The sequence below is a fragment of the Alligator mississippiensis genome, chromosome 9 (assembly GCF_030867095.1).
Source record: "Alligator mississippiensis isolate rAllMis1 chromosome 9, rAllMis1, whole genome shotgun sequence".
In the NCBI taxonomy this organism is placed as follows: Eukaryota; Metazoa; Chordata; order Crocodylia; family Alligatoridae; genus Alligator; species Alligator mississippiensis.
Window position 1 is genome coordinate 25,234,767 of NC_081832.1, and position 16,012 is coordinate 25,250,778.

Sequence of the window (16,012 nt, forward strand, 5' to 3'; positions counted from 1 at the left end):
AGGATGCAGCTAACTGAGATCTAACAGTAAATAAAGATGCATTCCTTAGAATGCTAAAGATACAAGCATCAGAATTAGGACTAAACCTTGAGGCATGGATAAGGGTATGGACAGACAGACAGACATCATTTACTCTGTACCCTCTGCCTCCTTGAGCTAGCTTGCTGACAGGCTTGCTGACAACTATGCATATCTACTCAGAGCTCTACCTAACAAGCCATGTTCTTTTGTAAAATACCTCAGCACCTGAAGCCCCACTTTAGTTTTTGCTTACACATTATTTGAAGTCAAAGGCCTACCTGAGCATAGATGGTCCTGGGTAAAGTATGTAGGGAGATAATGCAACTGGTATCACATTTGACTTCTAAGCCCAAATGATGATGTCTGTCTGTCTGTCTGTCTGTGGATAGATAGATAGATAGATAGATAGATAGATAGATAGATAGATAGATAGATAGATAGATAGAACAAAGCCTCCTCCCCTTGACCTGGCTGTGTGTGTATATCTATCTATCTATCTATCTATCTATCTATCTATCTATCTATCTATCTATCTATGTCTATGTCTATGTATATATAGGCTTTGTTCTATCATCGATCTATATGTATATATGTATGTGTTTGTATGTGTATATATGTATAGCTAGAACAAAGCCTATAAATAAATAAATATTTATTTATTTAAATATATATATAATATAATATATTATATATATTTATGTAAATATATATATATATATTTACAGCCAGGTCAAGGGGAGGAGGCTTTGTTCCAAGTCTAGAGCAAACTCGTACCTCTGCACCCACTCTAAGATGTCTAAAGCTCTCTGCCACCACACCCTAACTTATGAAGTAAATAAAGTTAAACAAAGAATGAATTTGGAACTCTGCAAGTGTGCATGTTCCTTATAAAAGCATGAACAGGCCAGGTTCTGAGTCTATGTTTAAAGTAGGATAATGTGCATGACAAGAAGTGAGTTTAAATGGCTAAACTTTTGACAAAGACTCTGTGGTTGCATCCGCACATGCTATTAAAATGCAAAAATAAAGTCCAGCACATGCCATGCCATGCCAATTTATTGGTCCTGGGCATGCTATTTGAATGTCCGTCCAGGATGTTGAGCCAGGTTGGAGCAGCCCCATCATTTACTGGAGGACATTACTGCAAAGCTAATTAAGTTACTCTGCAGTAAACCTCTCATGTAGACAACGCCCAATAAGAGTCAGTTTCACTCTTACAAAAATCAACTTTACTGACAAATGACTTTCAACAATCTTCACAACAGTCCTGAACTTCACCCAGTATTTTTCACTATGGCTATTTGCTTCTTCACTTTGATTTATATATTGTTATGCCTGATATTTTAAAGGATGAATGAAACAATTCCAATAAATAAAGCTAATATCTAACGATTCAATGGCATCTTCTGTTTGATTATTTCAAAGCTTTCTGCAAATGTGATTTAATTCTATCTCTCAGTGCCTCAATGTGCCTTCTCTTTCAACTTGATCTTGACAAATGCTTGTGCTTGAACACCACCTGCTGTTCAAGACTCTTACCATGATGACTTGAGTGGCTAGACAATTTCCTATCAGCTATGGTACAGTGAAGGGCACAGAGCAAATTTTACTTGATCCATCTAACTCCTCCTTCTCTACTTCAGAAAACATCACAACAGCAGGGAGGGCTTAAATCAACTTCTCACTCCTAGGTGATGAAATCTAGATCCGAATTTTACAAATTGCCCCTCTTGTCTTTAAAATGAATTAAGCCAAGAGCCAGGTGAAACCTATTCCAAATAATGGAGGTCTTCAAATTTGTATCCAAGTTGTGCTGGAAGAATCGACACATCTTTCTACGATGAAATAAAAACTTCCTTGGATCCCAAATCTTTCTAGATTTTTTTAGCTCTTTCTAGATCTTTCTTGATTTGGGATCTTTCTAAGTATGGTCAGAAATTGTTTATGTTTTCTTTTCCTATTGGAAAATCCAGCTAATCAAAACTTTGAAACTTTTTATACGAATGTATCAATTTGGGTAAAACTGTCATTGAGAGAGAATTTTCAGGTCCTTGCAGAATTTCTGGTCAAAGCCAAAAAGGGTTAAAAAGACTAGCACAGCCAGTAGGCCAGTGGTTACAGCACTCACCTGCAAAGTGTGAAATTGACATTTGAGTCCATATGCTGCCTGATTCAGAGCAAGTACTTAGGCCTAGTTCTCTAACATCTCATGTGAGTCCCCTAACCATTGGGTTGAGGAGTGCAAGGAAGTGCACCTATAAGAAAAACAACAGAGAAACAAACCTTGTCTTGAAATAGATGATCAGAGCTAGTTGTTGTATTGTGTAATGCTTATTGTTACATAACACTGACCTGTCAGAACAGAGAGGATGAAGGAAACAGACCCTGTCAGTCTTCATGACCCTGAGCAACCACCAAACACCAGACTGTACAAGGAATAAAATGAACTAAAAAAATGGCCTGACTGGAATGGAATAGTTCCCACTAGATGTGAAGCACTGGAAATATGCAGAACAGATGGAAACGATTTAAAGAGTACTTCACCCTGGATCTACAAACAAGGGGCACGAGCAAAAGGGAAGACAGGCAGAAAGCAGTTTTATTGCTTTCAACAGCTCTTTCCGAAGCACTAGATGTTTGTACTAGTTTTCAGTTAGCTCAGCCAGTGCAGGTGTAGTATAAATCTGAATTATGGAAATTTAAGGAATACTGCACTCCATGTAAAAACAAATTAAAATATCAGGAATGTGTTTTTAAACAGAAAGTACAAAAAGGTGAGAATACGGACAAGTTTATGAATGTTCTGAGGCTGAACAGCCCAATCTTGCAAGGTCTGGGAGAGAAGGGATGGGAGAGAGGGGCTACAAGATTAACTGAGTCCATGGTAAGAGTCCAGATCAGGATTGGGATCTGGGACAAAAGCACTCAGAGAGACTACCGGAAGGTCCAGTATTAACTTTTGGCTAAACAGTCAGAATTTCCAAACTAATTCACTCAGTCTAGAATGAAATCTGTAGAAGGTAGATAGTATCCTGGCACTATGGACATGATAGAAAATCTAAAATACTTTAAGAAAAGGCACCTTAGGCATATAGAAGACTGAAGCTGTAGTCCATAAAAAACAGCACAAGCCAAGAAAGTCCTTGGCTTTCTACAAAACAAAGCAACAGTTCATGTCACTTCAAAAGAGTAGCTGAGTACCAACAGAGCATGCCCAATGAGGACAATGAGGATAATAACACACATTCTTTCAGAGGACTTTTTCTGAGGAGCAATTGACTGCAATGGAGCATTAGGGGAATGGACTATCAACCTGAAACAGAAATAACCATTTAATTTTAAGTTGGGTATAAAAGTACAAGGAACTTGGGGACCAGAAACAGTGACATTGGTACTGAAAGTTAAAGGTAAAAGAGTTAAAGGGTAAAACTCAGGGCTCACAGTAGAATATGTGAACCAGATTTATAGCTAAATAATAAAGAGAAAAACATACAATTTGCATTACAGTCAGGTGGAAAAAAGTACCTGTAATTGAGTTAAAAACACATCAAACTTTTTGTCCTTTTGAACAGATACACTTACTGGAGGGGTAGGGAACCAATATAATTGAGAAAGGTTTTGAGGATGTTTTCCAGGGGTTAAGTTTTCATCAGAGGTTATAATAAAGCTAAAAGAGCCCAATTTCTAGGAAAGTTCCTTTCACTCTATAGCAGTGGCTAAAATAGGTGACAAAAAACAGAACCCTTTGCCTGTACACAGACAACAAAAAAACCCGAAATAAATATGTTGTATATTTTACAGCTTATAAATGTTGCAAACAATTGGCTTCCTGGTGCAAAGTAGGAATAGATTTATAAACATCCCTTGGGGGATTTTTTTTTTTTGCCTTAGATTACTACTTTTATTTTCCTGAGATAGCCTTACCAAGAGATGCTGCAGCTAAACAGGTGATCGGGTATATAAAATCCCATTTTTGCTAGTTCTGGTGATAATGGGCCATAGTTTAGTGGACAACAGTTTAAGTGGTTTGCAGTGAAGTAGAGATTTAGGCATATTTTTGCTAGTTCCTGTTATCCCCAATTCAACAAGCTGGTGGAAAACAATGTCAAAATAATAAAGCGCTAACTAAAAAGGCTGCGGGGTAAGACTCTGATCCATATTTAGCATTGTTAAATCACAGGACAGCACCAATGAAACATGGGTTGTCACCTGCTGACATTTTGTTCAGCAGAAAACTGAAAACATGTCTGCCTGAGCTGTGAGAAAATGATTTTAGTCACTGGGGACCTGTGGATGTATAAAGAGACAGATAAGGCAAAACAAAAGCACAGTGTGATCTGGGGTTCTGGGAGTTGCTAATACATTGTGATAATGACATTGCGTTTCTCTGTAAAAGAAAGCCATGGTCACAACAGGAGTGGTATCACAGGAGGTAGCCCTGCACTGTATCAGGCTGTCACTCCAGGAAGACATGTAGTACAGAGGAAGAACTGACACCTATTTCATATCCCTGAAAGAGGGGAAGTAAAGGGTACTGAGTCAGCCTTTTTGCCTTAGAAGGGCTTAGACAAGCAACAACCACAGCAGAGTGAGGTGGCTGAATCCCAGGATTTGACACAACCAGAAATAATGGACTGACCTGCTGCCTGACAACAGAGGTGCTGATGGCCCTGGAGAAATCCTTAGGTCCACACAACACCACAGGTCATCTCAGTGACTATCTAAGTATTGACTTAGTAGGTTGTTTATGTGTGTATGACTGGGGAAGAAAAATTAAAGGAACTGAGCTTTTAAAAATTTCCAGCAAGAGACAACTGAAACCAGTTGTTCTATTATAAGACTCATGCTAAGCAAAGCCTAACAGATCTTAGCCACTGAATGAAATAGATCTAAATCAGTCTTGTTGGCTCTGTCTGAGTGGTGAACCACAGACTCTCTCTGTGATCCAATGAATAGTTAATTCTGTATACAAGGTGGAACTGCTCCAATAGACTACACTGAGCATGCCCTACCTATGAAGTGACTGATGGTAAAGATCACTCCATCTGAGCAGGGAACTAAACCTCCGTTCCCAAAACAAAGGTGTGGGAAATGTTCCCTGAACACTGAATTGGTGGGGGTCTGGGATGGACAGTTTGTCTCTCATTTTCTCTCTTTCATGTTTTTTAATGTTTTTTATTCATCCCATTCAAGATGGAAAAATATTTTGAAAATTTAAAAAGTTTCAAGACAGGGAAACTATTTACTGTCTTCTCTAGTCCTACCCTTTCTAACTGCCAACAGCCTGTAGGTAGGTAGTCAGTGTCCTCTCAGTTTGTATGAACTGATACAAGTGTGGTCTTCCCCACATCAATGCTGTATGGTAATAGAAAAGGTTCAGAAATAATTTTGAACCAACTACAGGGCACGTAGATCTTGACCATGCACTCACTGATGTCAATGGTGAAGCTCATATTCACTTTAATGATGCAGGATCAGGGACCTAGAGCATTAAGTGCTCTATCATATATTTAAATTAAATGAAAGAAAGAAAAAAGAGCCAATGTCTGAATTCTAGCAAAGCACTGAATGTCAGGGGTTGTGGAAACTGCACTGCCCAGTGAGCAATTCTGGGAGACAGTGAGACTAGTAGAGACTAGTCCCTCTCTGCTTCCTCCCTGGTCCTGGAAGGGGTAGTAATTTACTACTGGACATACCAGTATTAGAGCATAATTTTGCTTGAGTTGACTAAGCTACTGCAGTCAACAATAAGGGATATGAGTGGAGACCTGCCTCCATTCCCAGCTCCCACTCATTGATTTTCTGTGGGGAAGAAACACAAAGTTGTTGCAGCCCCACTTAGGCCTGCACACCTAGACCCAAGACCTAAGTAGACGTCCTCAACTTTAGAGCTGTGTGAGAACCAGAATTCCCACTTCTGTCTTCACACACTTCTCTAAAAATGTCAAAACAGAATATTTTGATTTTTTTTGTTTTTCAGAATGAAATTTTGTTCCCAGAGAAAGGTTTGGTTTATTTGAAACAGCATTTTCTAGCAGAAAAAAACATCCCATTAGAAAACTTTTGGCAGTTCTACTAAGGTCATAAGAGGCGAGAAAAACACTTTTCTTTGCATGTGGATGTATCATACACATCACAATATAGGTCTAAACATTGTTGACAAATTTCCAATATTACTCCTGTTCTCCTTTCTCATGGTGTCAGGCCAGACAAAGGTAGGGAAAAGTAAAAAGAATTACTTGCTAGTTGTTCCACAACCTGAATCCATACTTCCTCAACTCCAAAAATATCTAAAGGAAATACTGGGCATGATGCGAGATGTTAAATGTGCAGTAGCCTAATAATACTGCACAGTAGCATGTCATGGTAGAAACAGTGCTAATATGCTACTGTTCAGTATTATTAAGCTGCTGCTGAACAGCATCACTAAAATGTATGCACCAGTGCTACTATGCAGTAACACTGGTTACTGCACATTGATTAAGTACTTGGTTATACAAGTACTAAACTGAATCAGCTGTAACTAAGGTGCATTAAGGAACACATAGACATACCCACTGAGAGATAAACATTCATTTTCACCATCTCTAAAGGCATGTTTGTGAGCTTTGGCAACAGCATCTCACCTTTGGACACTGGAAAATCAAAGATCCAGAAATCTCTCTGAGAGAGACTTTGACCTCAGTGACAAAACATGGATATGTACAGGATGTCATTTCCAAAAGCACTCATTGCCATTGAATTCAGTCTGCTTCCCTGACTGCCCTCAGAACTGATGTTATCCAGATTCAGATTTGCCATACCCTCTCACTTGACAGAATTATCTACACTTAGAATTATGTCTTTTGAATGCGTGTGGGAAGTTTGGGACTAGAAAATATAAATGATGAGAGATGACAGGGAAACAGAAGATGGGTCAGAAATATATTATTACCAGGAATATTTCTAAATACTACTCATGCTATTATTTCATACAAAATATTCCCACACTGATCCTGAGCCTAGCACCAAAACAACACTGCAAACCAGTCAGGTTTCCAAGTTAATCTATAAAAAGGATCAGAAATGTGGTCACTACTGCCCCAGTACACAAAGGGTGCTCATGTGCTAAATCTACTTATCCTCACAATCACCTTAGGCATGGAAGCATTAGTTGCTTTATTTTATAGATGGCAAGGCAGGGAGTTCATCCTTTATGCCAGTCCTCTCTAGGAGGGACTGTTGCCTCTGTGCTTGTACAGAATTCACCACAAAGGCTCCCTTTTGGACTGGAGTGTCTGCTCCTGACATAATATAAAAGTAGTGTTGCTGCCAAGTTTCTGCAGTGACTGCAGAATATTCCTGTGGACACAGCAGGACTTTATCATGTTTTCCCCTTTTGCCTTTAAGAAAATGTTGTAAGGGCTATTTTGATTTTTTTAATATGCTCTTGAATATACTGTGCAATATGTAAAAGTCACTTTATTGCCATGAATGTCCCCATTTCACAAATAGAAGTGCACAAGGAGATCAAATGTTTTGCCCAAAGCCATACAGTGAAAAAGATGGCTAAGCCAGTTACAGACCCTAGAACCTCTGACTCTCAGCATCCTTCTGTAACAACTTGACAGTTTCCTTTCATTTTGCTCAACTCCTCCCTACTAACCTAAGTACTCCAAGAACAATATCAGGCAATGTGAATTAATTACCATTAAATAGGAGGTAGATCCAAACACATTAATTAGGTTCCTTTTTAAGGTCTTGCAAAAACGTGTAAAATCAGTACCTCAAAATCTAGTTTCTACATTGCAAAATCACATGCGCCTATCAAAGCCACTTTAGGGGGAAATGGAAAATATGGCAGAAGCCAGTGCCCAACCTAGCTGTTGGTACATGGCATAGATGGAGAATGCCTGCAGGCAGCTAGATGGCCAGGGTATAAAGTACTTGTCCACTCCTGTTGAAAAGTTAAAGTTGTGCAGTGTATGTTATAAATAACACTGATGGCCCGGGAGTCAATACAAAGCTAAATTCACTCTCAAGGCTTTGTTCAGTGCTTCTATTCCTAAAGTGCTGAAGTTGTTTTCTCCTGGTTTATGACATCATTGGAGCCCCTAGAGTGAATTACAGCTTTGTAGTCACTCCAAATACATCTATTATCCTACTGCACATTCCTTTCCTTGACAAAGATCTCAGAGGCACAGAAGGGTAATTCAGCCATTCTGTTAAGCTTTTCTTGACTCCATCACACAAGTCTATTAACTCTCATTCTTAAATCATGTTACCTCAACCACCAGCCTTACTATGTTCATTAACTGAAACATCTCAATGTCAATTGCAGGCAGGAGTCTGCTCAGAAGCTTGACATAGGTAACTTTTTTTCTCGGTGTCTTTTTTAAATAAGGAAATGTGTTACATCCCTTCCTTCCTCTGCCTGTATGGCTGCTAAGAAGGTCACTGGCAGGCCACAGCTTAAGGTGCTATGGAGTGATGTACTAATCCTGGAAGGACAGGAAGAGCCCTGGCTGATAAATGACCTGAACAAGTGATTAAAGTCTGAATTAATTTGAGATTAGACACCGTGATTGAGCTCACAGATACTAGTGGCTTCTAAGAGGGCAAACATGCTGTTTTATTCATCCAGACTCAACTAAGAAATCTAAGTTCTTAACAGTGCCAATAGCCCTAACCAATGGGCACTGTCATGACCCTTCCTGGATTGTTAGGCTAATGGTCTCATCTAAATTACCAGAACGATTGGCATTCTTAGCTACCTTTCTGGATCACCAAAATGATAGGTATTTTCATCTGCTTTTGTGGGTTGCCCAAATTAAAAGCATTTTCATCGTGCTTTCTGTAATGCCAGAAAATTGGTATTTTCATTACCTTTTCACTATTACCAGAATAATCACATTTTCACAAGCCTCGACGGAATTAACTTTTATAAACTCTGAGTTCTTTTTTGGGGAGTGAGAAATAAAAAGAGAGGGATAGTGCTCTGCAGTAGAAGATGTGACATTCAGGCAGAAGAGTTCAGGAGCCAGGAGACCCCTGGGCACTAAGCACTTTCCTAGTTCCAAGCTCTGTTGTGTTCAGGTCCCTATAGTTTTGTTCACAGTCAATGAATGACAAAAGCCACCCATCTCAGTTATGACGCTCAGGAGTGCTGGGACATAGAAGGTACTAGATATTGTGTATGAAGATGATGTTCCAGAGATGAGGTTATTTAATGCACATTTAGACTAAAGTTAAATTCAAATCAAACAGTTGCTGATAGTATTATTCCATACTGCTGAATCCTTTTCCAATTGTTTAACTAAAGCCTAAAGTAGGGGCTTTGAACCTTTTTTGGTTGGTGTACCCCCACTAGCCAGTCAAGAAGCACGGAGTCCCCCTGCCAATTGACGAGCCGGGGGGGGGGGGGGGGGGGGGGGGGGGAAGGGCAGGGGCATCTTCCAGCAGCTGATCAATGAGTGTGGGGGGAGGGGGCTTCCTGTGTGCAGTGGCAAAACCAGAAGCACCAGAGACAAAACTGGAAGTGCCACCAGAGAAACTGGAAGTGTCTCCGCTTCTCCGCACTACTGCTGCGTACCTCCTGGGGCCTTCCCAAGTATTACCAGGGGTACACGTACCCTTGGTTGGCAACCCCTGGCCTAAAGTATGAGATTAAAGCACAGTACTTCTTTCATTCATTAAAAAGTGAGTCTTCTGTTATGTCATTTGCTTAATATAGCTACTTAATGGAACTTTTCAGTTTTACTTTGTGTCTCGTCATTTTCACTAATATGAAAAGTTTTATTAATTTAGTAGTAGAAACTGGATTTTTCTAAATTATAAACAGATCCAACATTTGCAATTAATTTCATTTAGTCTTTCAGGTTTGAAAAAAATTCCATGGCTTTCTCTCAGTTATTTTTCAGTTTCATAAGCCTTTGCACTTCTGGATAAATGCAAGAGCGTGCAATCCTTGAGACGCATCTGAAATGTTCTGTTCTTACCTGATGGAACATCTGGAGGTTTTGAGGTACATACATCAACAGTATAAGTCTTATCCATGCAATGAGAGGTTCATCTCTGTCTTCAGAGTTCAAAAGTGAAACCTCATGCACAATATATGACTAGAACAAATGCTTTATACCACTATTATAAACCTAATGGAATTTGAAAATGACTTGCTTCTACCCTTTTGTTAAGGAACTTATCACTGCTAGGGAAAGGCCATAGCTGCAAAAGTTACACTGCCTCCATACTAACATAATCACAGAATGATGATCTGAGTTAAATTCAGAAGCTATTCTTCAGTCAGGCACAGCTCCAAGTGGATGAAATCCTGGCGTCCCTTCTCAGTTTTCACTCTGCTTCTTGCTAAAGCAAAATTCCAACTGAAGGCAAAAACAGTTTGCCCAACACAGGATTGACCTGGATTGACCCAGGCCTAGGGCAGCTTTACTAACTAAGGTCTGAGTAAGTACTGAAGAAGCACTTGCACATTTTGCCTTTGTTTTCTCACAGTGATGAAGCCAGACCAGGCTTTTCTGACAGGTAAGATGCATCTTCCCTAGAGTGCTAGACTAAGGCCTTACTTAGGCACTGTCCCTAATCCTTCTTCTGTCCACTCATTAAATGTTCTCACTCTACTTACATGGTACTTTCATCTCAGGCTAGCTGTCGCAACTGTGGGATGGGTTTTATTTCCACTTGGCTGAAAACCTGTCCACTGTGCAGTGGGGATGCAAGCTAATCACTGAAATGCTAATTGTCCTCCACTGCTTTCCAACCGTTCCTGTCATGCTGAGAAGGACAGACAAATTCTTCTGAATTTCACTGGGAAAAAATTGTAGAGCAGATCAACTTATTCCAGCTCAAAGCACGATGGGATGTGGCCTAGAAGTCCTAGGGGCACACGCAAAATAGTGATCACCAGTGAGGATGCATTAACTCAGGGCTCTGTAGTGAGCTAGGTTCATCCCTGATTGCTAATCACCATGAAGGCATACCTTCATTACTGGCTTTACCTCAGTCATTGTCCTGAAAATGCCTTTTCTGGTGGCAATTATTGGTTACCTTCCTAACGCAAAGGACTCCACTGTGTCTTTAAGATGCTTCCTTACTAGGGAGCAAGGTGGAACAGTATTACAGCAATGTGAGCTCTAGGAGGCACAGTGTTTCTAGCTAGCATATACCTGCTAATGTTCCAGGAAATACCAGAGTAGCGCAGTCCTGCTACCACCATTTGAGAAGATGCATCTTTCCCCAGATGTGCCTTGCTCTACTAGACAGTGTGAAGAAAGCAGTAAGCCACAGATCAACCCCATGCACCCTTTTTTGGAACAATTCCAGCCCTACAGCACCCATGCATTCCCTGAACAAAAGCATTTCCATTGTGTCTATTCTTTGGACCCCCTCATTGTATTGTGCACTGTACACATCATAATAATGCCATAGTCCTAAAGTAAGCAAAAACCTTGGGGAAGTTTATGTATACATTTCAGAAATCTATAAACATAGTTTAAAACTCCCACTGTGTAATCCATTGCATTTCCCCAGAAATATGGCAACATGAGAATATATATATATTCCTGGACTCCATTCAATTTATTGAAACCTTACTTTAAGATATGATCAGGTACTTACCGAGAATGGTGTTTGGCACTGGGGTCTGTCAATCCTTCCTGTTACTGATCTGAGAGCAGGTACTCTGCTACTTGATGGACTTGGCTCCAACCTACCAAAACCAAAAGACAGAAATTGCTGCCAGTTACAGTAAGTAGATAAGACAATATATTCAAATCCTCAATTCATAGGAGTGGACATATTCTGCATAGGAAATAAATGTATTGATGTCTGCACCTTGTCAGGTTGTCTGCAGGAATCAAACACAGGAATCTGGGATCTAAAAATCATGAGGTGCTATAGTCTGAGAGATCAGCTTTATAGCAGAGGAGGATACAGATTCACTTTGGGCATGCCTACATCATTCAGCCATGACTTCAGGACTGAGGCACTATGGTTAGGTGTCTACCTAACTCAAGGAGGCAGCCAGCCAATTTCACAGGTAGATCCTGGGGCCAGCTACCATTTTCACAGGCTGAGTGTGGGGAGCCTCCCACATGCCTCTGATTGACTTAGGGGCACCACAGGCCCCTCCCCTTGCCACTGATTGGTTGTGAGGGCTGCCCACCACGCATCCCCGCCCATTGTCACCAATTGTTTTACTTTGGGGGGCGGGGCTACACAACAGTCTGTGCTCTCAGCCAGTAAGCAGCAAGGAGTGGGGCCAGAAGCCATCTTGCTGACAGCCCTTTGTTGTGGCAATCTTTCATGCTAGCAGCCTGCTCCTCCCTTGCCCCCCAGTGGGCTGCATGGCCAGGCCACAGTATCATGAAGATTGCTTCCTCCTTCTGGGGAACGAGCATTTTATTTCCAGTGAGGGGTTTATTTTTGTTTTATTTTTTCAGTGAGCCCACTGAAATCATGGAGAATGCCCAGTTTTGTGGTTTCCACAAAAAATCATGCAATCGTGAATTCCATAGTCCCAACTATGGTTGGTTTGTACATACCACATCCCCAAACAAAAAGTATTGTAGCCACTTCAGTGCCACATAAAGAGACATAACTTATTAGAAAGACAAGAATTCTTGTGGGTGATAGCTTTTATTGGACTGTATGATTAGTACAGACATAGGCAAGCTTCCAGTTACCGTAGTATCCTTCCTCAGGCTTCTGTGACAGAAGCAGACACAGCTGAGCAAAATACCAGATGGAACAAAAGCTTGTTAAGTTGGGTCCTTATTACCTGTGAATTGCAGGGGTTAGCAAGTATCAGGAAGATTATAATGTACCATGAAGTCATTGTCTATCTTAAGTCCCTGATGTTCAGTGTCTAATATGCCGATGAATATCTGTTCCTGTGCTTCTCTCGTAAAGGCATCAGGAGAATTCTTCTGAGCACTAGAACTGTGAGATCACAGAGGGAGTGATTTTTTGGTGAAAAATGTTTTACCTGTGTTATAGCGTGTCCGTGCTTTATCTTTTTACAGCCATTATTCATTCCCGGGCACAGTTGTTTTGTCTGATTTCACTCATGTAGTTTCCATGAGGGCATATAGTGCACTAGATGAGGTCTACCACATTTTGAGATAAATGCATGTATGATCTGTAGATTCTGATGGCTTTGCTGAGGGAAATTTTGATTGGACTCCTGGGAAGAGATGGCATCCACCTCGTACAGAGAGGTAAGCCCCTGTTCTCAGCCAGGGTATCTGATCTTCTAGATAGGACTTTAAATTAAGATTGCTGGGGGAAGGGGAAACACTGACTGGAGCTTGCCCAGGGACCGATGTACAAGAAAGCTCCATAGATAGGGACACTAGGAGAACCACTCTTGTGGGAGCTGAGGGAACAGTTCTCCTTCAGCATGACAAGAAGCCAAGGGTCTCAACAGGAGGCCTCAGGTGCCTGTACACTAATGCCAACAGCATGGGGAACAAGCAGGAGCAGCTAGTCCTCCTGCTTTCTGATGGGCATTATGACCTAGTAGGAATTATGGAGAACTGGTGGGACTCCTCACGTGATTGGAGCATAGCCATAGAGGACTACACACTGCATAGAAGGTACTGGGTAGGGAAGAAAGGTGGCGGTGTAGAGGTGTAGCTCTCTATGTGAAAGAGCAGTACACCTCCTTGAAGGCTGACATTGGCTCCAAAGAAAAGCGGCTTGAAACCCTCTGGGTCAAGCTGTCGAGGAGGTGGAGGGGGGAGGGGGACTGGGAGAGAGAGCTCTAACTGTAGGTGTATACTACAGGCCACTAAACCAGGGGAGGAACTCAATCTAGAGTTTGCCCAAGAACTAGCAGAGGCCGCACGTGCATAGGACATGGTCGTCATGGGCGACTTCAATTATCCAGACACCTCCTGGGAGCAACACTTGACCAAGTCAGACCAGTCACGTTCCTTCCTGATCTGCATTGAAGAGCTCTTCCTGGGTCAGGAGGTGCACAGGATAACCAGAGGTAGTGCTCTCCTAAACTTGTCCTGCCCAAAGGACCTGGTGACTGACTTAAATATAGAGGGTAGCCTGGGCGACAGCAACCAGAAGACCATCACATTCACTGTCTGTCACAAGGTAGACAAATCTGATAGCAGGGTTGAAGTCTTGGACTTCAAAAATGCAAATTTCAACAAGCTCAGGTCACTAGTAGGGGTAGCACTGAGAGACTTGGGACCGAAGGTGAAAGGAGTTCATGAAGAGTGGTTGTTCCTTAAGGACACGATCCTTGAAGCACAAAGGAAATCCATTCCCATTGGGAGGGAAGGTACTAGAAGGGCTGGGAAGCCTTCTTGGCTAAACAGGGAATTCATGGTCCTCCTAACAAAGAAGAAAGAGGTGTATAAACAATGGAAGCTGGGGACAGGCCCCAAGGAGGACTATACAACAACAGCCTACACTTGTAGGGAACAAATTAGAAAGGCTAAGGCGGTGACTGAACTTAGATTAGCAACAGGAATCAAGGACAACATGAAGTCCTTCTTCAGTTACATAGGGAACAGGGAGAAAACAAATGGGAGTGCGGGAACATTGCTCAACAACTCAGGACAGCTAGTTAATGGCACTCAGGAGAAAGCTAAACTTCTGAATGACTACTTGGCTTCGATATTTTACTGGGCCAAGGGGAAAATCATGCCACATAAGGTACAAAATGAGCAGGGCAGGAACGACTACCTCCCTACTATTGCTGTAGAACTGATGTATGATCAATTAAAGAAATTAGACATACATAAGTCAGTAGGACCAGACAAACTCCATCCGAGTGTGCTAATGGAGCTGGCCAAAGTCATTGTGGGGCCCCTGGAGAAACTCTTCTAAAACTTGTGGCACTCTGGAGTGGTGGACTGGAAGAGGGCCAATGTTGTGTCCATCTTCAAGAAGGGGAAGAGGGAGGACCTGGGTAACTATAGAGCAATTAGCCTAACTTCTATCCCAGAGAAAATCCTGGAAAAAACTCATTAAGGAGTCTTTGTGCAATAGGTTTGCAGAAGGTAGGATTATGAATAACAGCCAGCATGGCTTCATCGCAGTAGGTCTTGTCTTACCAACCTCATCTCCTGTTATGATCAGGTAGCTTGCCACCTGGATAAGATAGAGGAGTCTGACATTGTATACCTTGACTTCCAAAAAGTCTTTGATCTGGTATCCCACAATGCTCTCACAGGAAAACTGGAGGATTGTGGAATTAACTGCAAGACAGTTCGGTGGGTATGAAGCTAGCTGTGGGGAAGGACCCAGAGAGTCCACATGAATGGATCTGCGTTGTCTTGGTGAGAAGTGGCCAGTGGTGTACCACAGGGGTTGGTGCTTGGTTCAGTACTTTTCAACATCTTTATCAATGATTTGGATGCAGGGGTGAAGAGTTCACTGACCAAGTTTGCAGGCAACACCAAGTTATGGGGAAGCACGGTCATGCTTAAAGATAGGCTGCAGATACAGGCAGATGTAGACAGTGTGGCAAGTTGGGCAAGTTGGAACCAGATGAAGTTCTGTTACATCTCAGCTCTGTGTTCTTGGGCAACCCTGGCACAGGACACAGCTTGTCTGACTCACAAAGGACTCACCCTCCACCCACTCCCCTCCTCTACCTAAACGAAACTGATTAAGATGCAGTGAGAGACACACCTAAGACCCTCCAGATAAGGGTGACAACAGTGAAACAATTGCCCTAGGTCTCATTTGCATCCGAGATGGAACCAGATGACCATTCATTTACATGAGAGATGGAGAACAGAAAGCCTGAAGCAGAGACTGCAGTGAATTCTGGGACCAGAGAAGCAGGGGAGCACTGCATGATGGGGAATCTGTGCTCCAAATGCTAATCAACCCATGTTTACACACACCCACCTCAGCATTTATCAGACCAGTTCTAATCTGGATTTACAAAGGACTTTTCCCCCCCCCGACACACACACACAGCTCTAAGTTTAATAGGCATCTCGGGCCATACATTCCCCGGTCCCAC

The 16,012-nt window shown here is 41.8% G+C and overlaps 1 protein-coding gene across 2 annotated transcripts in view; it reads right to left on the reverse strand.

Moving 5' to 3' along the window:
- RALY (RALY heterogeneous nuclear ribonucleoprotein) overlaps window positions 1-16,012 on the reverse strand; it is a 423,518-nt gene that overhangs the window by 265,512 nt on the left and 141,994 nt on the right. For both annotated transcript variants that reach the window (XM_059733246.1, XM_014609492.3), the window contains exon 2: window positions 11,635-11,725. The gene's annotated coding sequence lies outside the window, so the exon portion shown is untranslated. The remainder of the gene's footprint in view (window positions 1-11,634; window positions 11,726-16,012) is intronic.